This window comes from Macaca fascicularis, chromosome 2, assembly GCF_037993035.2.
Source record: "Macaca fascicularis isolate 582-1 chromosome 2, T2T-MFA8v1.1".
Lineage (NCBI taxonomy): Eukaryota > Metazoa > Chordata > Mammalia > Primates > Cercopithecidae > Macaca > Macaca fascicularis.
Window position 1 is genome coordinate 130,812,237 of NC_088376.1, and position 25,321 is coordinate 130,837,557.

General features: G+C 36.9%; 1 long non-coding RNA gene and 1 pseudogene across 1 annotated transcript in view; one reads left to right on the top strand and one right to left on the bottom strand.

Moving 5' to 3' along the window:
- Positions 1-25,321, top strand: part of LOC107128958 (uncharacterized) — a 300,530-nt gene that overhangs the window by 90,483 nt on the left and 184,726 nt on the right. The window lies entirely within an intron of this gene.
- On the bottom strand, positions 9,035-9,890 carry LOC102145128 (UPF0488 protein C8orf33 homolog pseudogene; annotated as a pseudogene).

Genomic DNA, 25,321 nt, shown 5'->3' on the forward strand with positions numbered 1-25,321 from the left:
TGTTGTGTCTTTGTCTGGTTTTGAGATCAGTAATGCTGATCTCATAGAATGTGTTAGGAAGAATTTCCTTCTCTTCAGTTTTTGAAATGGTTTGAGATTTAGTGTGACTTCTTTAGAAGTCTGGAATTTAGCAGCAAAGCTATTCAGACTAGGTTTTCCTTTTTGGGAGACTTTTTATTAACAATCAATCGCATTAATTATTATTGGTCTCTTCAGTTTTTCTGTGTCTTCCTGATTCAGTCTTGGTAGGTTATGTATGTCTGGGAATTTATACATTTCTTGTAGATTTTCCAATTTGTTGGTGTATAGTTGCTCATAGTAGTTTCTAATAGTCCTTTGTATTTCTGTGGTATCAGTTGTAATGTCTCTCTCTCTCTCTTTTTTTTTTTTTTTATTTTATTTATTTGGGTCTCTTCCTTTTCTTAAGTTAGCTAATGGTATGTTGATTTTGTTTATCTTTTCAAAAAAACCCACTTTTTCTTTGTTGGCCTTTTGTATTTTTTTTTTGTCTCAATTTCTTTTAGTTGTGCTATAATCTTTATTAATTTTTCCTTCTATCAGTTTTGGGTTTGGTTTGTACTTGCTTCTGTAGTTCCTTGAAGTGCATAATTAGGTTGTTTATTTGAAATCCTTGTACATTTTTGATGTAGTCATTTATTGCTAAAAATTTCCCTCTTGGTACTGCTTTCGTTGTATCTCACAAGTTTTGGTATGTTTCTATTTTCATTTGTTTCAATAATTTTTTTTATTTCTTTCTTAATTTCTTCATTGACTGAATAATCATTCAGAAACATGTTGCTTAATTTCCATTTACAGTTCTGTAAATGTCTATTAGGTCCATTTTGTCTATAGTGCAGTTTAAGTCCAGTGTTCCTTGTTGAGTTTCTGTCTAGGTGATTTATGCAATACTGAAAGTGAGGTTTTGAAGTTCCCAGCTCTTACTATATTATTAGAGCTAACTTGTTACATACCTGGGTGCTTCTTTGTTGGGTACATATATAATTGTTTTATCTTCTTGCTGAATTTGTCCTTTTATCATTATATAATGAGTTTATTTCTTTTTATGGTTTTTTTTTCACTTAAAATCTGTTTTGTCTGATATAAGTATAGCTATTTCTGCATGCTTTTGATTTCCATTTGTGTGGAATACACTTTTATATTACTTCACTCTAAGTCTATGTATGTGTTTATGGGTGAAGTACCTTCTCATAGGCAACATATGGTTAAGTTTTTTAAAACATCCATTCAGTCAGTCTTTATCTTTTAACTGGGAATTCAAATTTTACAATCAAGGTTTTTATTGATGGATGAGAACTTACTCTTGTCATTTTGTTCATTGTTAACTAATTGTTTTATATATCTTTTGTTCCCTTATTTATGTCTTGTGATTTATCTTTGTGATTTAGTGGTTTTCTGTAGTAAAGACATTCTCCAGGTGTGAAGATGGTATTTTACTTTGGGACCTCAATTTTCTGATGGGTCCAAGAAAAGCCATTGACTTTCAATTTCGTCAGCTTTTTATTGTTGTTTTAAGGATGGAAATGACTGGAATGTGACTACCACTTTACATATCAGAACTGAAATGGGAAGCTCATACATTAAATTTTTAGAGGACTCACTTTTTATTCTTTTTAGAATCATTTTTGTGTTTTCCTGATATTAATTTACAAAGTTCTCATTTTTTAGTAAGGACTAGTGACCCTGGAATGATAGTCAAGTCTCTTTTAACTCCATTGTTCTAAATTTCTTTTAAAAACGTGTTTTGAAACAGGTTCCTGCTCCATCACCCAGCCTGGAGTGCAGTAACGCAATCATAGCTCACTACAGCATTGAACTCTTGGGCTCAACTGATTCTCTTGCCTCAGCCTCCTGAATAGCTGGGACAACAGGCAGGTGCTACCACACCCGGCTAATATTTTTTACTTTTTGTGGAAGTGGAGTCTCACTATGTTACCCAGGCTGGCTTCAAACTCCTGAGTTCAAGTAATACTCCTGTCTTAGTCTCTCAAAATACTGGGATAGACATGAGCCACCATGACTGGCCCATTATTCTAAATTCCAATCATTCACGAGTCTATGAAAAAGTTATAACAAATGACTACTTTGGAGTTCAATAAGCTCAGTAACTCACCCTCAGTCACACAACTAACTAACCCCATAGAAGAGACCCAAATCTTTCTGGTCCTCTGGACACATTGCCCAGTGATCTTGCCTCTGCATCTTTCCAAGCTCTAGTTTCACTCTATAATTTTCTTTCAAAACATGGTATGACTGTGAACCTAGTGTACTTTCTGTTATCTTGTTAGGAAAAAATTATAAATCTACATAATTCAATAGCATATACATTATTTGCTTTCCTTTGTAGATTCCAGGGAGCCTACCAACTTACAACACATTAAAAAATAATTTAAAGGCATTAGAAAGGTACTTTTTGGTAGAGCAAAAGTGTAAATGTATGAACAGTTTAAAATAACTTTTTTGGTTGTTGAATGATCTTCACTTTGAATACCGAAGGAGTCTGATTTCATTCTATTGGTTTTTCAATGACAGGTATGTCCTTAAAATTCAACTATTTATTTATTTAGGCTGTCACTAAAGAAAATTGCTGACATGGTAAGAGCCCATGGTATAAGTGCCCAGCCTGAAAATATGTGGAGTGTTTAGAGAGAATATCAAAAGAAGATATGTAAGAGAATGTGAATTAAGCCAGCAATTGTGTCTTTGAAAGGAGAGTGTTGATTTGGGGCTTCTGATCTTATGTTACTCCATTTCACTACTGATAGTAAAGATGTTCAAAGGCACCTAAAAGTCTGAACTATTAAGAAGCTATACTACAAAATCAATGTTAGTTTTGTCTCTCTCCCCTTCACAGACAGGCTTTTTTTTTTTTTTTTTTAAATCAATTCCTGTTTGGGGCTAATTGTTTAAAAGCCATGACTTCATTTTCAGGTTAAATACATGTCTGTTCCATTCTGAGAATTATTAAAAAAAAAAAAAAAAAAGGAAACCAGTCTTTGAGTACTATGTTCAATTTACTAAAAATATCTAGAATACTAAAGTATTTCCAAAGTCAAATCTTTGGTGTGACAGATGTAAAATAACATCCACAAGCTGAAGGGTCTTAGAAAAGCATTCTGCAGCTGCTTCAACAAGAGTACTGGGTGTCATTTATAATTCATGCAAGTATATTGAAGCTTTCTGCTGTCATCCAAGAAAGATGGTTTTCAAAGCTACAGAGTGCAATAATCCAATATTCCTTGTAGAGAGTACCATATATCTCATATAGATTTTACACTGGAGATCATTTCCATGCTGATGACCTCAAGAATACAATGTGATATTTTCAGAAAACACAGATTTATGCCATGTGCTATTTCTGTGGGCTTGGGGGACAACCATTAGATCATTAAGTTGAAGGTATATTTCTAGTCAACCTTCATCCACATTGCAGTGGTCACTAAAAAGAATGGGTATCTAAATGCTTCAAGAACTTCAGTTTTTGTGTTCAATATATTTTGCAGTGGAAAATGACTTTGATGATCAGAGTGTACTCCTATAGAAGGGAAAATGACCATGAGAATAATTCAATCATTTCTTCTAAAGTATGGGACTTTGAATATTAGATCAGCTTATATTCAAAATTAAATATTTAAATTTGATTTAAATATTAAATTATTTGCAGGCCAAAAAAAGTGAGCTTCCTAAAGTGACACCCAATACTTTTGTTAAAGCTGCTACAGAACGCTTTTCTAAGAAAGACCCTTCAGCTTACGGGTGTTATTTTATATCTGTCACACAAAAGATTTGTCTTTGGAAATACTTTAGTATTCTAAATATTTTTAGTAAATTGAACATAGTACTCAAAGACTGACTTTCATTGCCACTATCAGAACAGGTTAATGTCACAGGTCAACCAATAACAGGAAGTTATTACAAGCTCTGATTAACACTGCAGTGCATTTGAAGACTACGTAGTCAAAAAATAATCAAATACATTTTCGATAGACCAATCTGTGCAATGTAATCTATCATCAAAATCCAGTTACGAGAAATCGTCCATCCATAGTAATCTTTTGAGTAGCACCTGCCCTTCAATATTGCCCTCCTTTCTTTTCAGGATTTCACCAAATGGTCTGCTGCACTGTGCTGGAATTTCGAACTCCCCGGCATAGTAAACAACATCTTCTCAAGGGTATACAAGGCATTAGATAGAGAAAAAACCCATTATAGAGCTGTGAAGCCTTTATGATATAGTGCTATGCTGCAACGAAGTAGACACAAGAGTATTTGTTGAATAATAAAAGGTATCAATGAATGAACAAACAAACTAATGAGCTGATGTGTTGATTAAATGAATTTACTTCTTTCAGATTTACTTTTCTAAACTAAAAAAAAATTGTTTTAAACTTTGTTCCAAAGTTATACAGTTCTTTTTTTTTTTTTTGAGACGGAGTTTCGCTCTGTTGCCCAGGGTGGAGTGCAGTGGCTGGATCTCAGCTCACTGCAAGCTCCGCCTCCCGGGTTTACGCCATTCTCCTGCCTCAGCCTCCCGAGTAGCTGGGACTACAGGCGCCCGCCACCTCGCCCAGCTAGTTTTTTGTATTTTTTAGTAGAGAGGGGGTTTCAACATGTTAGCCAGGATGGTCTCGATCTCCTGACTTCGTGATCCACCCGTCTCGGCCTCCCAAAGTGCTGGGATTACAGGCTTGATCCACTGCGCCTGGCATACAGTTCTTAAAAAAATAAACTTTTTTAAATTTTTGAATTGCTTTATATTTACAGAAAAGTTGCAAAGATGGGGAAAGTTGCTTCTCCCTATAATTAGCTTCTGACATTAGTATGGTACATGTGTCACAATTAATGAACCAGTATTGATGATATGTTATTATTAACTAAATTCTATACTTTATTCAGATTTCCTCAGTTTTTACCTAATGCCCTTTCTCTGTTCTAGGATCTATCCCAGAAACCACATTTCATATTGCTGTCATGCTTCCTAAGGTTCCTCTTTGTAGGGACAGTTTCAGGGCCAAAATTTTAAGGGCCTTGAGTGTTTTGAGTGGTACTGGGCAGGTGTTTTTTAGGATGTCCCTCTACTGAGCTTTGACTGATGAATTGCTCATGATTGAATTGGGATTATGGATATTCAGAAGAAAGATCATGGATGTAAAGAACCCTTTTTATCACATCACATCAAAGATACCATGTCATCAACATGACTTATTACTGATGATGTTGACATTGACCACTTGACTGAGATAGTATTTGTCAGATTTCTCCACTGTAAAAGTTACTTTTCCCCACTTTCCATGCTATACTCTTTTGTAGGAGGTCACTATGCACAGGCTGTACTTAAGGAGAGCTCCATCTCTTTGAGAGCAGAGTAACTACATTAAATATTTGAAATCTTTCTGCCCAGGAGATTTGTCTATTTTTCCAATTTATTTATTCAATCTATTGTTATTCTTTTAGATTTGAGACCTTGCTATGTTGCCTAGATGGGTCTCAAACTCCTGGGCTCAAGTAATCCTCCTGTCTCAGCCTTCTGAGCAGGTGGGACTACAGGCGTGCAGCACTGCACCTGACAATCATTTATTTATGGCAGTATGAACCCATGGACATTTGTTTTATCCTTAGGTTATAACCCAATATTATATTATTTTGTTGCTAAATTATGTCAGTTTTAGTCATTGAAGGTCTTTTGTCTGACCCCCGTGTTGTTTTGATGTACCTCTATCATTGCGGGATTTCTTTTTCCTTTTTTGCAGATATTTCTTTAGTTTCTGGCACTACAAGAGGCTCCAGTTTCATCATACATCCTGCCCCAGCCCAAGATTCAACCATTTCTTCAAGTAGCCCTTGCTCTTTTTTGTTGTAGTGTGTAATTAATAATCAAGTTCTTGGCACTAAGTTCTTTAGGAATTTTTTTAGTTCATATGTTTGTTGATAAGATATTGATAACGATTCCTTTAGTGATCAACAGATGTAACTTTTGGCAAATTATCTGAAACATGGAAATAATAGTTTCTACTTCATAGGACTGTTGTACATTTTAAATGGATTCACTAGAATAGTGCATGGAGTAACAGGAAACAAATAGTAACTCTAAATGGTATTATAACAAATTCATTGGAAATAAATAAACATTATTTTGTTTCCAAAAGTCAATCTGAATTCTCTGGAGGTTTTGTTTTTGCTTTGACATGTTCTCATTGCTATATACATAGACTAAGAAGTTAGAGACTCTGATTCTAGACCTAGCTAGGTTGTTAAAAAGAATTCACTCCAATCATCTAATGCCTCCTTTTCTAAAATGGGTATAATACTATTTGCTGATTGTAACCCCACAGGGTTAGTCTATTGGTATAACTGATATAAAATGAAGTTTATACAAATGTGTAGGTGGTGATATTACCACCATTTTTGTCAGTATCATAGACCTCTGATTCATTCATTGCTCTTTGCAGCTCCACCTTTTTCCCCCTTTTCTGAAAAAGTGTTGGCCATACTATCTTGAATCTATCTATTTATTATAAACTTTAATTATGTCAGGTTTTGAAAAACTAGTATTCAAGTTTAGACAACACAATTGCTTTCAAACGCTATTACAACAAATCCACATTGTGCAACTATTTTAGAGACTTAAAATTTAGTTACCATTTTTCTAATTAGTTCACAGACAGTAGTAAGCTGATGAGCCCTCCTGGTTCTTGGTCTTGAGAAATTTTGATTAAACTAAGCATAACTAAGCCTACTGAGTTACTAAGTCATAAAGAAAGTAGAAAAATAGACGTTTGGGATAGTAAGGGATAGCAGGAGAGCATGGCATTTTAAAAATGCCCTAGTATCAAATTATTGAAGCAAAGCAGTTGGCTACTGTCCTTAAAAGGAAGGGACATCAACGGTCTAGACAAGATCAAATATCAAAGTTGATGGGCTTTGCAATCTGACTATCTCGTTTTCCTCTTACCAAGGTAAAGCAAGGTGCTTCGACACACCTGATAGATTACAGACAGTATCAGTGTCACTATATGAGTAATGTTAATCTCCATAGGATGTATCAACCTTCAAAAACATTTAAGAGGTTTATGTAATTGTTTACTACCTGGTTATTGGGCAGTATGGATAAGAAAAAGGTGAATATTTAGTATTTAACTCTAAATCCTTTGAGCCTCACTTCCTTCAAAATACCTGGTCAGATCATTTGCAAAAATTCACTCTAGTTGATTTTAAGACTTAATGGCAACATGTTGAGAAGGAGAATTGGACTGGGTTCCCATGCTAAATATGTTTAAAGTCACTTCTCTGATTTATTTTCTTTCTTTCATGGACAGCAAATTCAAACTTAACTATTTGTATGTATCAATGAATACCTTTTGTTATGGGTGCAAGATTTATTTGCAAATCGGCAAAATGGTTAATCAAATATGTTGTGTGCATTATATGATCTCTTAACTTTTCTGTGTATCTGATTCATAAACAACCAAATATATTAATACTTCTTTTTTTCTTTTTTGAGACAGAGTCTCACTCTATTGCCCAGGCTGGAGTGCAGTGGCATGATCTTGGATAACTACAACCTCTGTCTCCTGAGTTCAAGTGATTCTCGTGCCTCAGCCTCCTGAGTAGCTGGGATTACAGGTGTGCACCACCACACATGGCTAATTTTTGTATTTTTAGTAAAGACGGGGTTTCACCACGTTGGACAGGCAGGTCTTGTGCTCCTGAACTCAGGTGATCCACTCGCCTTTGCCTCACAGAGTGCTAGGATTACAAGTGTGAGCCACCGTGGCCAGCCAATAATTCTCATCAATCCTTAGATGAATGTGGTCTTAACTATTTTTTTTTTGAAATATTCGAGATTTATATTGAAGACAGAGCTGATATGCCAGTCGAAGTATTAAAAGTATATATGTAATCCCAGCACTTTGGGAGGCCCAGGTGGGTGGATAACATGAGATCAGAAGTTTGAGACCAACCTGACCAACATGGAGAAACCCCATCTCTATTAAAAATATAAAATTAGCCAGGCATGGTGGCACACACCTGTAATCCCAGCTACTGGGGAGGCTGAGGCAGGAGAATCGCTTGATCCCTAGAGGCAGAGGTTGCAGTGAGCCGAGATCACACCATTGCACTCCAGCCTGGTAGAGACAAAAGCAAAGCTCCTTCTAAAAAAAAAAGTATACAGTGCTGGAGAGACAGCAATCGAGGATGACACAGGCTTGCTGCTGAGTCAACTAGACAGGCAGTAGTGCCATTCACTGAAAAGCAGAAGCCAAAGGGAAACTGGAGCCTAATCAAGTATTTTAAACATGTCAAGTTTGAAATGCCTATGAAACACCCAAGTGGAAATGCTGAGTAGGCAGCTGGGCTCCAGGTATCAATCTAGTCTGGGAACTGAGTTTGGAAGACCCCAGCAAACATCAAGCTACAATGAGGCTTAGGTCACCTGAAGATTCCCAATTCCATGCAACAGAGGGCCTGAGACTGACATGGCCAACATTTAGACAAGAAGTCTGCCGAGGCTCAATCCAGGTCTCAGGCCAGAATTGTTAGGGCAAGAAGCTCCTGCCACCTAAGAACAGAGCCTGGCCTGGTGGGTGCCATGCTGATTCCCTGAGGAGGTTGCTCAGGAATGAAGGCAACATGGACAAAGGACCCCGGTGAGGGACTGGACCCGGGGATACCAGACTCCTGAATCTTCTGTACTTCCTCTAACACAGGTGGTCAGCACACTCTTTCACTCGTTATCCAATTTTATCAAAAATAGAGATTAGGGCAATGTGACATAACAGCATTAAGCACTAAACTGTTTGACAGGGATTCCTCTCAAAAGTGAAAACCAGTGTATGAGTATATAGCTTCTCCACTACTCTTTGTTACCAATAGCCACTTAATCTAATCCTAAAGGCTGAGTACAATATTCTTTCTACAATACCTTGAACACTCCAATTTATTGTATATTTTCTAAATGTATCTCTCTCTCTCTCTTCTGAAAGAGAGAACACTTCATCAGAAAACAAATGGGGTCTTGTGCCTATCTGATGGTCTCACACCTTCACAACAGCTCCAAATCCTTGGACCAGACAGGGACAGACCAACCCCAGGGTTCTCTGCCAACAGAAGTCCTGGAAAGGCTCTGCACTCAAAACAAACCCCTACACCACCCCAAGGGAGAGGGATTGTTCCAGGTTGGGGGAGAAGCTAAAAGAAACTGAACCTAAACTCTTCATCATGAGTGTCCAGAGTGGCTTTGGCTCTCCATAAAGGGCGAGGCCTGCAGACCCTTTGGCTCTTGTTTCTGGTGGCTCCATCTACAGGCTACACCTGGGCTGAATAAGCAGCAGCTCTGTGAGCCCGCAGGCCCTCACACCATTCGGCTTCTATCTGAGCCCTGTAGTCTCCAAACAAGGAAGGCATCAGCTGCCTCTTCTGGGGCAGGGACGTTCTTTTGCTGCGCAGGGTTTGGATTGCTCCAATAACCTGCTCTTCCTGTGTCAGGGTGGGTTTTTGCCTCTTGTGGCCCAGTTCCAGTTGCTCCACACATCAAGCCAATTCCTGGGCCAACTGCTGCACCTGGGCCTCAGCCCTTAGGGGAACTTCCTCTGGGGCAGGTTTCTCTGAGGCATTCTAGCCTCCATTTGCCACAGAGGCCGTGTTCCGGGTTTTCTTCTTATTCTTTTGTATTTTTGACGCTGCGCTGCCTTCATCGTCTAACGTCTGGAGTTGGCATTACTGCACATGGGTTGCCCTGGGCAGAGGCAGGCAGTGGGAGGATTCCGGGTGCTGGAAACTGGGCCAGGAAGCTGGTGTCTGCGGGACTCACGGGGAGTACCCAGGCCTGGGGACGCCACCCCCTCCCTGGCAAGATGTCCTAGGGCCACCATGTGCCGCAGTGGCCACCAGAACTATGACGGTCTTAGCTGTTAATGCATGTTTATTTTAGATTTGCCATTTCAACTGATTTATTAGTTTCTTTTTTCTCCCAGCCTCCTAGCTACCTTTACAAGATTGAAAATGGAATCCCCTACCAGCATAAACATTAAGGGCGAATTAACTTCAAGACTGTGTAGAGACAGGAAGACTCAGATCCATGTGTACATGTGTTACCTGGGAATGGGGGTGGGTTTCAGAAGAATGGAAAATATAATTTTTTCCCCACTGATTACACTTCCTATGTTTCATTTTCAGCTTTCTAATAATAACATAGGGGAAAGGAAGAATTTGAGAGTTTCTCAGAAGCTTAGGCATTCTTTGAAGAATCTGAGAACATAGAAGCTCCCCTGGCTGCTTTCCATGATTGAAATCAGTGATGCATTGGTTTCTTTGTGTGGGCTTTTGAAAGATCATTAGAAACCAACCTGAGGATCATGAGATTCTGGTGGACACAGGAGCAATGCATGGCAATACACTGCATTCTAATGCAACCTACTTTAAAAGGTAAATAGATAAAAGAAAATAAAGAAGACTGAAAATGCAGAAAATTCAACCATACAGTCCTTTTCAAATTAAATATCTCTTCCCCTCTAATTCCTCTGTTCTAGCAGAGGAGGGGAGATGAGCTGCCACTCCATGCTCATGCTTAACAAAATTATGTTAGGTTGGTGCAAAAGTAATTGCAGTTTTTGCCATTTAAAAATAATTGCAATATTATCTCCTAGAATTTTTATAGTTTCAGGTCTTAGGTTTAAGTCCTTAATCCATCTTGAGCTGATTTTTTGTCTAGGGCTGGATGTTGGCTTAGGCAAGGATTTCATGACCAAGAACCTGAAAACAAATGCAATAAAAACCAAGATAAATAGCTGAGACCTAGTTAAACTAAAGAGCTTTGGCATGCCAAAAGGAACAGTCAGCAGAGTAAAGAGACAACCGACAGAGTGGGAGAAAATCTTCCTAATCTATACATCTGACAAAGTACTAATATCTAGAATATACAATGAACTCAAACAAATCAGTAAGAAAAAAAAATCCCATCAAAAAGTGGCTAAGGATATGAATAGGTAGTTCTCAAAACAAGATATACGAATGGCCTACAAACATAAGAAAAAATGCTCAATATCACGAATGATCAGGGAAATGCAAATCAAAACTACAATGTGATACCACCTCACTCCTGCAAGAATGGCCATAATTTAAAAAAATCAAAAAACGGTACATGTTAGCATGGATGCGGTGAACAGGGAACATTTCTACACTGCTGGTGGGAATGTAAATTAGTACAGCCACTGTGGAAGACAGTGTGGAGATTCCTTAAAGAATTAAAAGTAGAACTACCATTTGCTCCATCAATCCCACTACTGGGTATCTACCCAGAGGAAAAGAAGTCATTATTCAAAAAAGATACTTGCACACACATGTTTATAGTGGCACAATTCAAAATAGCAAAATCGTGGTACCAACCCAAATGCCCATTAGTCAACGAGTGGATAAAGAAACTGTGGTATGTATATATGATGGAATACTAGGCAGCCATAAAAAGGAATGAATTAACAGCATTTGCAGTGACCTGAATGAGATTGGAGACTATTATTCTAAGTAAGGTAACTCAGGAATGGAAAACCAAACATCATATGTTCTCACAGATATGTGGGAGCTAAGCTACGAGGACGCAAAGGCATAAGAATGATACAATGGACTTTGGGGACTTGGGGGAAGGGTGGGAGGTGGGCGAGATATAAAAGACTACAAATATGCTGCAGTGTATACTGATCAGGTGATGGGTGCACCAAAATCTCACAAATCATCCCTAAAGAACTTACTCATGTAACCAAATACCACCTATACCTCAATAACTTATGGGGAAAAAAAGTAATTGCAAAAACTGCAATTATATTTGCATGAACCTAATAGTTAATATTAATAACAAGGGCCTAGTTTGGAGAGTCAGAGGAATTCTTAACCATAATTCAACCAAGACATACAGTATGTGCCTTCTCTTTGGTGGAACAGTGAATATACAGGCTACTGGCCTGTACTGTGTTTCGGCCAAACCACATTCTTTTGAAAGTCACAGTTTTAAATGACAGTCTGCCAGTGAAAATACAAATTAAAAAATATATTGACATATCTATATTCCCTCCCAAAAGAATACACATTTGGAATAGATAAAGAGCTCTTAAAGTCAATGAGAAAAAGAGCAATAGCCCGGTAGAAAAGTGGGAAGAAGGTTTGGACACTTCAGAAAAGAGAATATATTAAAATGGTCAATAAACGGAAATAAAAGGTGCTCAACTTTATAAGTCATCTGGGGTATGCAGATTAAAACCATGATGCAATATTACACCGCCCCTACCAGAATAACTAAAATGACTAAGTTGGAAAATACTCAGTGCTGATGAGAAAGTGGGGTAGTTGGAACTCTTATACATCATTCGAGGAACATCCACGTAGGAAAACAACTTGGAAGTGTCTAATAAAGCCCAGTATATGCATCCCCTATAACCCAGAATTTTTACTCTCAGGTGTATATCCAACAGAAATGAACAGAAATGTGGGTGTATGTTCACCAGAAATCATGTTCAAGAATGTTCATGGTATCACTAGTCGTGAGACACAAAAACTGGAAATGTTCATCAACAATGAGTAGGATAAATAAGTTGTGTTAATATTCACACAATTGAAAATTATACAGCAGAAAGAATAAATAATCTAAATCTACACACAACAGCATGGAGAAATCTCATGCGTGGAATATTAGATCATAGCCTAGATAAACTTACCTGGAGCAGGTGCCACTGAAGCCATAAACTGGTAGGATGAATTGTTGGAGGCTCACTATGGACTAGCTTGAGAGTAAAAATTTGGGGAGGCCCAGTCTGAAGGAGGCCCCTCACACTTTCTTGGATTTTATCTTCAGGAAGCCCACCAGATTTTCATGGTGATGATCTTAGAAAACATCTCTCATATCTTGGTCAATTGGGGGAAAGTACCATTTTGAAATAATCCTAGAGCATTCTCCATAGCCAAGGTTTACTCCTCAAGGGAAACAACTTTACCAACATCTTATTTGATCATGGAGAAGGGCAGTTAGCCCCCTACATCCCTCTCTAGGCTTCCTGTATTACCTAATGGAAGGAAAAAAAAAAAAACACTAAGAAACACTTCTGAAGTCCAGCTCAGGGACTTGAGCCCACTAAAAGACTGAGATATGCTGACCTCCTCCAAACCTTACCACCACATCAACACAGCTCCAGAATAATCACAATGGGTTAGAATGGAAAGAGCTACAAAACACAGACTCTATTTAAGAAAGAATTCTTAGGGAAATCCAATGTGGAGAAAACAAGGGCACTGGGGAAACTAAAGTCTCTGCCATCTATAGCTATGGAAAACATGAAGCACAACCCATCAGCTGGACGGATTGACATAAAACCTCATACTAAAGACCTGTTTTCCTCAGTTCTCATTATCTGATACATCATGTTTGACTTTTAACAAAAAATCATAAGGCTATACAAAAAGAAAAGGAAAAACACAGTCAGAAGAGACAAAGTATGCATCTGAACTACACTTTGATATGAAACAATGTTTGCAATAATCAAATAAATAATTAAAAATAACTATGATTAGTTATGTTAAGGACTGTAATAGAAAAAGTATAAGTATGCAAGAGCAGATGAATAATGTAAGCAGAATACTAAAAACTCTGAGAAAGAATCAGAAGAAAATGACAGAAAGTAAAAACACTGCAATAGAAATGAAGAATGCTTTTCATAAGCTCATTACTAGACTGAACATAAACAAGAAAAAAAAAACAATGAATTTAAAGATATATCAAAGGAGACATTGCAAACTGAAATACAAAGAGAAAAAGGACTGCAACCTCCATTCCAATATCCAAGAACAATTACAAAAGTATAACATGTAAAATTGAAGTACTAGAAGAAGAGAGAAAGAAGCAGAAAAGTGCAAAGGAAGTACAGTAGTTCCCTCTTATCCATGGGGTATACATTCAAAGACCTCCAGTGGATGCCTGAAAATGCAGATAGTACCAAACCCTATATATACATACTATGTTTTTTCCTACATGCACATATCTATGATAAGGTTTAACTCATAAATTAGGCATAAGAAGAGATTAACAATATAATAAAATAGAAAAATTATGACAATACTCAGAACCAAGCACAACAGAAAACTTATGAATTGTTTATTTCTGGAATTTTTCATTTAGTACTTTCAGAACACAGTGACTCATGGGTAGCTGAAAGTGTGGAAAGCAAAACCATGGATAAGGAGGAACTATTGTACTTGAAGTAATCATAGCCAAGAAGTTCCCAAAATTAATGATAGACACCAAACTGCAAACCCAGGAATCTTAGAGAACACCAGCAGGAATAAAAACCAAAAATCTACACCTAAGCATATCATGGGAGAAAACCCAAGACAAATAATTTTGAAAGAAGCCATGGTGGCAAGGGAGTGAATAAGTGTAGAGGGGCAAGACTAAGAACTATTTTAAACTTTTTTGTCAGAAACCATGCAAGCAAGTAGAGAATGAAGTAAATATTTAAAGAAATAAAAGAAAAAAATCTCACTAACCTAGTATTCTATATCCATTGAAATTATCATTTAAAGTGAAGGAGAGGCTGGCCGTGGTGGCTCATGCCTGTAATCCCAGCACTTTGCAAAGCCAAGGCGGATGGATTGCTTGAGCTCAGGAGTTTAAGACCAGTCTGGGAAACATGGTGAAACCTCATCTCTTCAAAAAATATAAAAAATTATCTAGGTATGGTGGCACATACCCATAGTTCCAGCTACTCGTGGTGGTGGGAGGGTGTATGGTAGGGGGCAGTGTGGGGTGGAAGGGAACTGAAATGGGATAATCACTTGAGCCCAGAAAGTCAAGGCTGTACTGAGCCTTGATTGTGCCACTGCACTCCAGCCTGGGAGACAGAATGAGACCCTGTCTCAAAAAAAAAAAAAAAAAAAAAAAAAAAAAGGAAAATTATTAAGGATAAAAATGGGCATTAAATAATGAGAAAGGGGCAATTACTCAAAAAAATAATAATTCTTAAGTTATTCAGGTAACAACACAGCATCTAAATACATGAGACAAAAATTTATAAAATTGCACGAAGAAATAATCAAATTTAATATGTAATATTATGTTTGGAGATCTCAACATCCTTATATTAATAACAGCTAATTTCAACAAGCAAAAATCAGGAAAATGTTCAACTGAATAGCACTAACAATGAACAGAGTCTAACTGTTCAAGTAACAGCAGAATAGTTAATCAAGTAACAGCAGAATACATATTCCTCTCAAGTTTGTGTGGGACTTTATCCAAAATAGACCACATCCTGGGCTGAAAAACATACCCTCACAAATTTAAAAGAATAGAAGTCTTACTGCATGTATTCTTAGACTATAATGAAATTTAACTAGAAATCAGTACCAGAAAAAAACTCGAAAATCCCCCAAAAGTTTGAGATTAAATAACATACTTTTATATAACACATAGGTCAAAGAGGAAGTCTCAAGGGAAATTTAAAAATATTGTGAACTAAACAAAATGAAATGTACATCAAAATTTATGGGATGCTCAAGAAGAATAGCTATTGGATGCTTGGCTTCATACCTAGGTGATGGGTTGATCTGTGCAGCAAACTACCATGGCACACGTTTACCTATGTAACAAACCTGCACATCCTGCACCTGTACCCTTGAACTTAAAATAAAAGGTGATTAAAAAAAAGAGAAAAGATAATTCTTTTCACCCACGGTTTCTTGTCTCCTAATAGTCCTTCCGTTGTATCTTTAAATAAATGTCTCAAACCTTAAGATATTCTTAAAATCTGAGATTGCAGATGTATTTTGCATTACAAGTCCTATTTTTTTTTTATATTTTAATGCATGGAATGCTGTAAAAGCAGTGTTTAGAGGCAAATTTATAGCAGCAAATGCATATATTAGAAAAGAAGAAAGATCTAAAAGCAATAATAGAAATGTGCCTTAGGAAAGTAAAGAGAGAAGAGCAATTTAAACCTAAAGTAAGCACAAGAAAAGACATAAAACTTTGAGCAGAAATCAATAAAGTTGAAAACACGAAGTCAACAGAGAAAGTCAATAAACCCAAAAGGCAATACCTTTAAAAGATCAATAAAATTGATAAATCCATAGCCAGGCTAACCAAGTGAAAAAGGGAGAAGACACAAATTATAAATATTGATTCCATAAACATTAAAAAGACAATAAAAAATACCACAAACAAATGTATACTGACACGTTTGGTAATTTAGATGAAATGGATCAGTTCATTGAAAGATGTAAACCATCAAAACTTAGGGAAAAGAAATACATTACCTAAATAGATCTATATTTACTTAAATAATTGATAAATCATTATTAATCTTTCAAAAAAGAAAGCATCTGGCCCAGATTCTTTCACTGATGAATTCCACCAAGCATTTAAGGAAGAAATAATATCAGTTCTCTATAATCACTTTTAGAAAATAGAAGTAAGAAGTATACCTCCTAAGTCATTCAAGGAGGCAGGCATTATCTTAATATCAAGACTGGGAAAATACGCTACAAGAAATGAAAATTACAGCTCAATATATTTTATGAATATAGATGCAAAAATTTTCAATAAAATATTGGCTAATTGAATCCAAAATGCATAAAAATAGTTATACATCACAGTAAGTGGAATTTATTTTAGGCATGCCAGACTGATCTGACATTTAAAAATCAAAATCAATTAATGTGATACACTATATTAACTGGCTAAAGAACTATTTTATTAGTCTGTCAATTGATACAGAAAAAGCATTTGGCAAAATCCAACACCTCCAACATCTATTTATGAGAAAAAGTCTTAGAAAACTAGGAATAAAAAAATCCTCAACTTAATCTGGAACATCTAAAAAATAGGCCTTCATGATATTTTATGGTGAGAAATGATATACTTTTCTTCTATTATTGGGAACAAGACAAGGTTGTTTCTTTTGTCACTCTTATTCACCATCCTACTGGATGTCCTAGTTAGTGCAACAAGGCAAGAAAAAATATATATACAGATTAGAAAGAAAAAAGAAAACTACGTTTGTTCACAGATGACATAATTATATATTTAGTAAAACTGAAAGAATTCCTGGAACCAATATGTGATTATAGCAAGGTTGCAGGATGCAAGGTTAATAGAAGTCAATTGTCTTTTCATGTACCACCAGTGAACAAGTGAAAATTGAAGTTGAAAACAAAATACAATTTTCATTCCTTCCCCTAGCAAAAATGAAATATCATCAACAAAATATGTGTAGGACATATACCATGTATATGGAAAATGTTAAGTCTGATGAAATAAATAAAGGAAGATCTAAATAAATGGAGATGTACCACTTTCATGGATAGGTGGACTCAATAATGTTGAGATATAAATTCTTCATGAATTGATGTATACATTTAATGCAATTCTAATAAATTCTCAGCAAGTTATTTTGTGGTTATTGACAAATGTATTCTATTTTTTAGCTTCATCTCAAAGGATGATTTTAAAATTTATATGGAAATGCAAGAGACCCAGAATAGTCTACATAATACTGACAAAGAAGGACTAAGTTGGAGAACTGACACTACTCAATTTCAAGTAGTACTATAAAGCTACAGTAATTAAGACAGTGAGGTATTCGTAAAAGAATAGACAAGTGGATTAATAGAAAAGAGGAGAGAACCCAGACATGGACACTCCCAAATATAGTCAACTGATCCTTGACAGAGCAAAATAAATTCAATTGAGAAAAGACAGTCTTTTCAACAAATAATCATCAAAAAATTGTACACATACATGCAAAAATGAATCCGGACATATACCTTATGCTTTTCACAAAAATTAATTTAAAATGGACCTTATTTCTAAATGTAAAACAAAAACTAGAAAACTTCCATAAGATAATATAGGATAAAATCTAGGTGACATTGGGTTTGATCAAATCATGATCCATCAAAGAAAAAAATAAAAAAAAATTGAACTTACTTAAATTTAAAAACTGTTATGTGAAAGATATTGCTAAGTAAATGAGAAGATAAGCCACAGAATGAGAGAAAATATTTAAACACATATCCAGTAAAGGAGCTAAATCCAAATGACACCAAGGCATTTAAATAATTCTATGTAATGAGCAAAAGATCTGAACATTCAACTCACCAAATAAGATATACAAATGGCATATAAGCATATGAAAAGATGCTCAACATCTTATGTTATTAGAGAATAGTAAATTAAAACAACAATGGGAAACAACTACACCATTAGAATGGCCAAAATCCAAATTACTGACAACAACCAATGCTGTTGAGAATGCAATGCAAGAGAAACTCTCATTCATTCAATTTTCAAATGTGACTATAAACGGTGCAGCCACTTTAGAAGACATTTTGTCTGTTTCTTATAAAGCTAAGCATAGCCTTGCATTGTAATCTGCAATTGTGTCCCTCTGTATATACCCAATTACACTGAAAAATTATGTCTACAAAAAAATCCTGAACACAAATGTTTATAGCAGGTTTATTGTTACTTGGTAGTTACCAAAATGGAAAACAACCAAGATGTCTTTCAATAGATGAATGAATAAACTATAAGATACCTGTAAAATGGAATATTATTCAGCAGTAAAAAGAAATGAGCTTTCAAATCATGAAAAGACATGGAGGAAACTCAAATGCATATTGTTACATGAAAGCAGCCAGTGTGAAAAGGCTACATGCTGTATGGTTTCAATTAGACGACATTTTGGAAAGAAGCAAAACTATAAAGAAGAAGATCAGTTTTTGCCTGGTGTTCAGGGAAAGGGAAGATTAGGTTAAGCACAGGGCATCTGGGGAGCTGTAAAATGATTCTGTGCAATATCGTAATGGTGGACATTTGGCAACATTATGCGTTTGCCAAAAGCAATAGAAGTTTTTTGACACAAAGAATTACCATAATGCAGGCAAATTTTAGAAAATAATTTAGAAGGTCAAGGGATTCCAGGAGCAATGCAGACTTTACAGAAGAAATTCCCTGCATTACAAAGTATGAGATAACCTTAGTAAGGTGGAGAGAGAAAAAGGTCTTAACATAAATATCTTTGAAAAGGAATGGAATCTGTCAGACTAAAGGCAAAATGAGCTGCACAAAAGCACTGTACTCTAGCTGATAAAAATTATTTCTCATTGGATTCTGGTTAACAGGTCTTATACTGCGATACATATATACAGGAATTGAACAATTAAGCCTATAAATGGCAAACATGGGGAGTTATATTTCTCACAGTTGGTGTGGAAATTTACAGATCAACTAGGGGAAGAGTCTTGAATAATCCATGTGGTAATCATTACAGTTGTAGACATCAGGGAGAACTCACGTTTAACTTAATATAGATACAGGTGGTTATATATAGAAATATTCAAGGATGTTTATGTAAATACACAAAAGCACAATCATGACACACCCAAAATAAATAACACCCTGGTAACTATGGGCACACTTAATACTCAAATGCTGGAGTGCAATGGCGCAATCTTGGCTCACTGCAACCTCCGCCCCCTGGGTTTAAGCAATTCTCCTGCCTCAGCCACTGGAGTAGCAGTGATTACAGGCATTCGCACTTTTTGAATTTTTAGTAGAGATGAGGTTTCACCATGTTGGCCAGGCTTATCTTGAATGCCTGACCTTGTGATCTGCCTGCCTTGGCCTCCCGAGGTGCTGGGATTACAGGTATGAGTCACCAGCCCTGTCCTGTTGATTTTCTTTTCTTTGTAATTATACTTTAAGTTCTGGGATACATGTGCAGAATATGCAGGTTTGTAACGTAGGTATACACGTGCGATGGTGGTTTGCTGCACCCATCAACCGGTCATCTATATTAGGTATTTCTCCTAATGTTATCTCTCCCCTAGTTCCCTACCTGCCAATGGGCCCTGCCTGTGTCCATGTGTTCTCTTTTTTCAACTCCCATTTATGAGTGAGAACATGCAGTATCTGGACTTCTGTTCCTGTGTTAGTTTGCTGAGAATGATGCTTTCCAGCTTCATCCATGTCCCTGCAAAGGACATGAACTCATCCTTTTTTATGGCTACATAGTATTCCATGGTGTATATATGCCACATTTTCTTTATCCAGTCTATCATTGATGGGCATTTGGGTTGGTTCTCAGTCTTTGTTACTGTGAACCGTGCTGCAATAAATATACATGGACGTGTGTCTTTATAGTAGAATGATTTATAATCCTTTGGGTATATACCCAGTGATGGGATTGCTGGGTCAAATGGTATTTCTGGTTGTAGATCCTTGAGGAATTGCCACATTGTCTTCCACAATGGTTGAACTAATTTACACTCCCACCAACAGTGTAAAAGCGTTCCTATTTCTCCACACCCTCTCCAGCATCTGTTGTTTCCCGACTTTTTAATGATTGCCATTTTAATTGGCACGAGATAGTATCTCACTGTGGTTTTGATTTGCATTTCTCTAATGACCAGTGATGATGAACTTTTTTTCATATGTTTGTTGGCCACATAAATGTCTTCTTTTGAGAAGTGTCTGTTTATATCCTTTGCCCACTTTTTGATGGGGTTTTTTTCTTGTAAATTTGTTTAGGTTCTTTTTAGAATCTGGATATTAGCCCTTTGGCAGATGGATAGATTGCAAAAATTCTCTCCCATTCTGTAGGTTGTCTGCTCCCTCTGATGATAGTTTCTTTTGCTGTACAGAAACTCTTTAGTTTAATTATATCCCATTTGTCAATTTTGACTTTTGTTGCATTGCTTTTGGTGTTTTAGTCATGAAGTCTTTGCCCATGCCTATGTCCTGAATGGTATTGCCTAGGTTTTCTTCTAGGGTTTTTATAGTTTTAGGTCTTACATTTAAGTCTTTAATCAATCTTGAGTTAGTTTTTGCATAAGATCTAAGGAAGGGGTTCAGTATCAGTTTTCTGCATGTAGCTAGCCAGTTTTCCCAACACCATTTATTAAATAGGGAACACTTTCCCCATTGCTTTTATTTGTCAGGTTTGTCAAAGATCAGATGGTTGTAGATGTGTGGTATTATTTCTGAGGCCTCTGTTCTGTTCCATTGGTCTATATATCTGTTTTGATACCAATACCATGTTGTTTTGGTTACTGTAACCTTGTAGAACAGTTTGAAGTCAGGTGGCGTGATGCCTCCAGCTTTGTTCTTTTTGCTGAGGATTGTCTTGGCTATGCAGGCTCGTTTTTGGTTCCACATCAAATTTAAAGTGGTTTTTTTCTAATTCTGTGAAGAAAGTCAGTGGTAGCTTGATGGGGATAGCATTGAATCTATAAATTACTTTGGGCAGTATGGCCGTTTTGATGATATTGATTCTTCCTATCTGTGAGCATGAAATATTTTTCCATTTGTTTGTGTCCTCTCTTATTTCCTTGAGCAGTGATTTGTAGTTATCCTTGAAGAGGTCCTTCACATCCCTTGTAAGTTGTATTCCTAGTTTTTTATTCTCTTTGAAGCAATTGTGAATGGGAGTTCACTCATGATTTGGCTCTCTGTTTGTCTATTATTGGTGCATAAAAATGCTTGTGATTTTTGCACATTGATTTTGTATCCTGAGACTGTGCTGAAGTTGCTTATCAACTTAGGGAGATTATGGGCAGAGACGATGGGGTTTTCTAAATATACAATCATGTCACCTGCAAACAGAGACAATTTAACTTCCTCTCTTCCTATTTGAAAATCTTTGTTTCTTTCTCTTGCCGGATTACCCTGGATATGGTGAATAGGAGAGGTGAGAAAGGGTGAATAGGAGAGGTGAGAAAGGGCACTCTTTTCCTGTGCCGGTTTTCAAATGAATGCTTCCAGTTCTTGTGCATTCAGTATGATATCGGCTGTGGGTTTGTTATAAATAACTCTTATTATTTTGAGATATGTTCCATCAATACCTAGTTTACTGATAGTTTTTAGCATGAAGGGGTGTTGAATTTTATGAAAGGCCCTTTCTGCATCTATCGAGATAATCATGTGGTTTTTGTCATCAATTTTGTTTATGTGATGGATTACGTTTATTGATTTGCATATGTTGAACTAGCCTTGCATCCCAGGGGTGAAGCTGACTGATAGTGGAGTATAAGCTTTCTGATGTGCTGCTGGATTTGGTTTGCCAGTATTTTATTGAGATTTTGCACCGACGTTCAACAGGAATATTGGCCTGAAATTTTCCTTTTTATTGTGTCTCTTCCAGGTTTTGATATCAGAATGATGCTGGCCTAGTAAAATGAGTTAAGGAGGAGTCCCTTTTTTTCTGTTGTTTGGATAGTTTCAGGAGGAATGGTACCAGCTCCTCTTTTTACCTCTGGGAGAATTTGGCTGTGAATCCGTCTGGTCCTGGGCTTTTTTTGGCTGTTAGGCTATTAATTACGGCCTCAATATCAGAACTTGTTATTGGTCTATTCAGGGGTTTGACTTCTTTCTAGTTTAGTCTTGGAGGGTGTATGTGTCTAGGAATTTATCAATTTTTTCTAGATTTTCTAGTTTATTTGCATAGAGGTGTTTATAGTGTTCTCTGATGGTAGTTTGTATTTCTGTGGGATCAGTGGTCATCTTCCCTTTATCATTATTTTATTGTGTCTATTTGACTCTTCTCTCTTTTCTTCTTTATTAGTCTGGCTAACAGTTTATCTATTTTGTTAATCTTTTCAAAAAACAGCTCCTGGATGCATCGATTTTTTTGAAGGGTATTTCATGTCCCCATCTCCTTCACTTCTACTCTGATCTTAGTTATTTCTTATCTTCTGCTAGCTATTGAATTTGTTTGCTCTTGCTTCTCTAGTTCTTTTAATTGTGATGTTAGGGTGTCAATTTTAGATCTTTCCTGCTTTCTACTGTGGGCATTTCATGCTATAAATTTCCCTCTAAAAACTGCTTTAGCTATGTCCCAGAGATTCTGCTACATTGTGTCTTTGTTCTCATTGGTTTCAAAGAACTAATTTATTTATGTCTTAATTTTGTTATTTACCCAGGACTCATTCAGGAGAAAGTTTTTTTCAGTTTCCATGTAGTTGTGCTGTTTTGAGGGAGTTTCTTAATCGTGAATTCTAATTTGATTGCCCTGTGGTTTGAGAGACTGTTATTTCTGTTCTTTTGGATTTTCTGAGGAGTATTTTATTTCTAATTATGTGGTCAATTTTAGAATAAGTGAAATGTGGTACTGAGAAGAATGTATATTCTGCTGATTTGGGGTAGAGAGTTCTATAGATGTCTATTAGTTCCCCTTGGTCCAGAGCTGAGTTCAAGTCCTGAATATCCTTGTTAATTTTCTGTCTCATTGATCTGTCTAATATTGACATTGGGGTGTTAAAGTCTCCCACTGTTATTGTGTGAGATTCTAAGTCTCTCTGTTGGTCTCTAAGAACCTGCTTTATAAATCTGGGTGCTCTTGTATTGGGTGCATATCCAGCTTTGATCTGTTGCTGGTGATGAGCTGCATTCCTTTGGAGGGGGAGATGCACTCTGATTTTTTGAATTTTTTGAATTTCCAGCTTTTCTGCCTTGCTTTTTCCCCATCTTTGTGGTTTTATCTGACTTTGGTCTTTGATGCTGGTGACATACTGAGGGGGTTTTGGTGTGGGTGTCCTTTCTGTTTGTTAGTTTTCCCTCTAACAGTCAGGACCCTCAGCTGTGGGTCTGTTGAAGATTGCTTGAGGTCCACTCCAGATCCTGTTTGCCTGGGTATCAGCAGCGGAGGCTGCAGAAGATATAATATTGCTGTACAGCGAATGCTGCTGTCTGATTCTTGCTCTGGAAGCTTTGTCTCAGGGTGTACCCTGCCATGTGAGGTGTGAGGTGCCAGTCTGCACCTAGTGGGAGATGTCCCCCAGTTAGGCTACTCAGGGGTCAGGGACCCACTTGAGCAGGCAAACTGTCCATTCTCAGATCTCAACCTCCATGCTGGAAGATCCACTGCTCTCTTCAGAGCTGTCAGACAGGGTCATTAACATCTGCAGAGGTTTCTGCTGCCTTTTTCTTTTTTTTTTTTTTTTGCTATGCCCTGTCCCCAGAGGTGGAGTCTACAGAGACAGGCAGGCCTCCTTGAGCTGTGGTGGGCTCCACCCAGTTTGAGCTTCCTGGAGGCTTTGTTTACCTACTTAAGTCTCAGCAATGGCGGGTGCCCCTCCCCCAGCCTTGCTGCTGCCTTGCAGTTAGATCTCAGACTGCTGCACTAGCAATGAGGGAGGCTCCATGGGCATGGGACCCTCCCGGCCAGGTGTGGGATATAATCTCCTGGTGTGCCATTTGCTAAGACCCTTGGTAAAGCACAGTGTTAGGGTGGGAGTTACCCGATTTTCCAGGTGTTGTGTGTCTCAGTTTCTAAAGGGATTCCCTTCCCCCTTGTGCTTCCCAGGTGAGGCAGTGCCTCACCCTGCTTCAGCTCTCGCTGGTTGGGCTGCACCAGCTGACCAGCACCGATTGTCTGGCACTCCCCAGTGAGCTGAACCCAGTACCTTAGTTGAAAATGCAGAAATCACCCATCTTCTGTGTCGCTCGTGCTGGGAGCTGGAGGCTGCAGCTGTTCCTATTCGGCCACCTTTCTCGCACCTGAAGTGAGTATTCTTAATCACCTGCTTTAAAGATAAGAAAAACATATAGAAATTAAGCAATGTACATAATTCATTTTTAATGCATTAACAGGTCAGGATTTAAGTTTATAACACCACTTTAAAAACTAATAATTTATTTTATAACAGATTCAGTGTACATGTAATTGTCACTGATTATTATAACCTACAAGGATGGAGAGATGTATAAACTTTGAATAAATTGAGTCCTCTAAACGTCATATATACAAAAAATCCATAGCTGGATTCTCTTGAAAAATTCTACATCAATCATTTCCAATCAGGAACGTCTCAATTGGTCCCACAGTTATAACACTGTAGAATTATATAATTGCAAAAAAAATTTGTAAATAAAATCACATTGTGGATGTGCTAACCAGGGCAGTTCATCTTTAAAAGAGCCCTAAAATTAATGATTTTATAAAATAACAACCAAAACCTAATTATACTTCTAAGCTATAGCATAATTAATACTTTTATGTATCAAATTTTCTCAATGATAATACATTTTGTATTAACAAAATTTTATTTTTAAAAGCAATTTTAGATTTATAGGAAAATTGAGCAGCTGGTACTAAAAGTTTTAATAATATCTTCTCTACCCAGTCTTTGCACACTGTTACCCCGATTATTCATCTTTCACTAGTATGGTACATTTGTCATAATTAATAAAGCAATACTGATACATTGTTATTAACTGATTTCATTCTTTATTCAGATTTCCTGAGTTGTTACCTAATATCCTTTT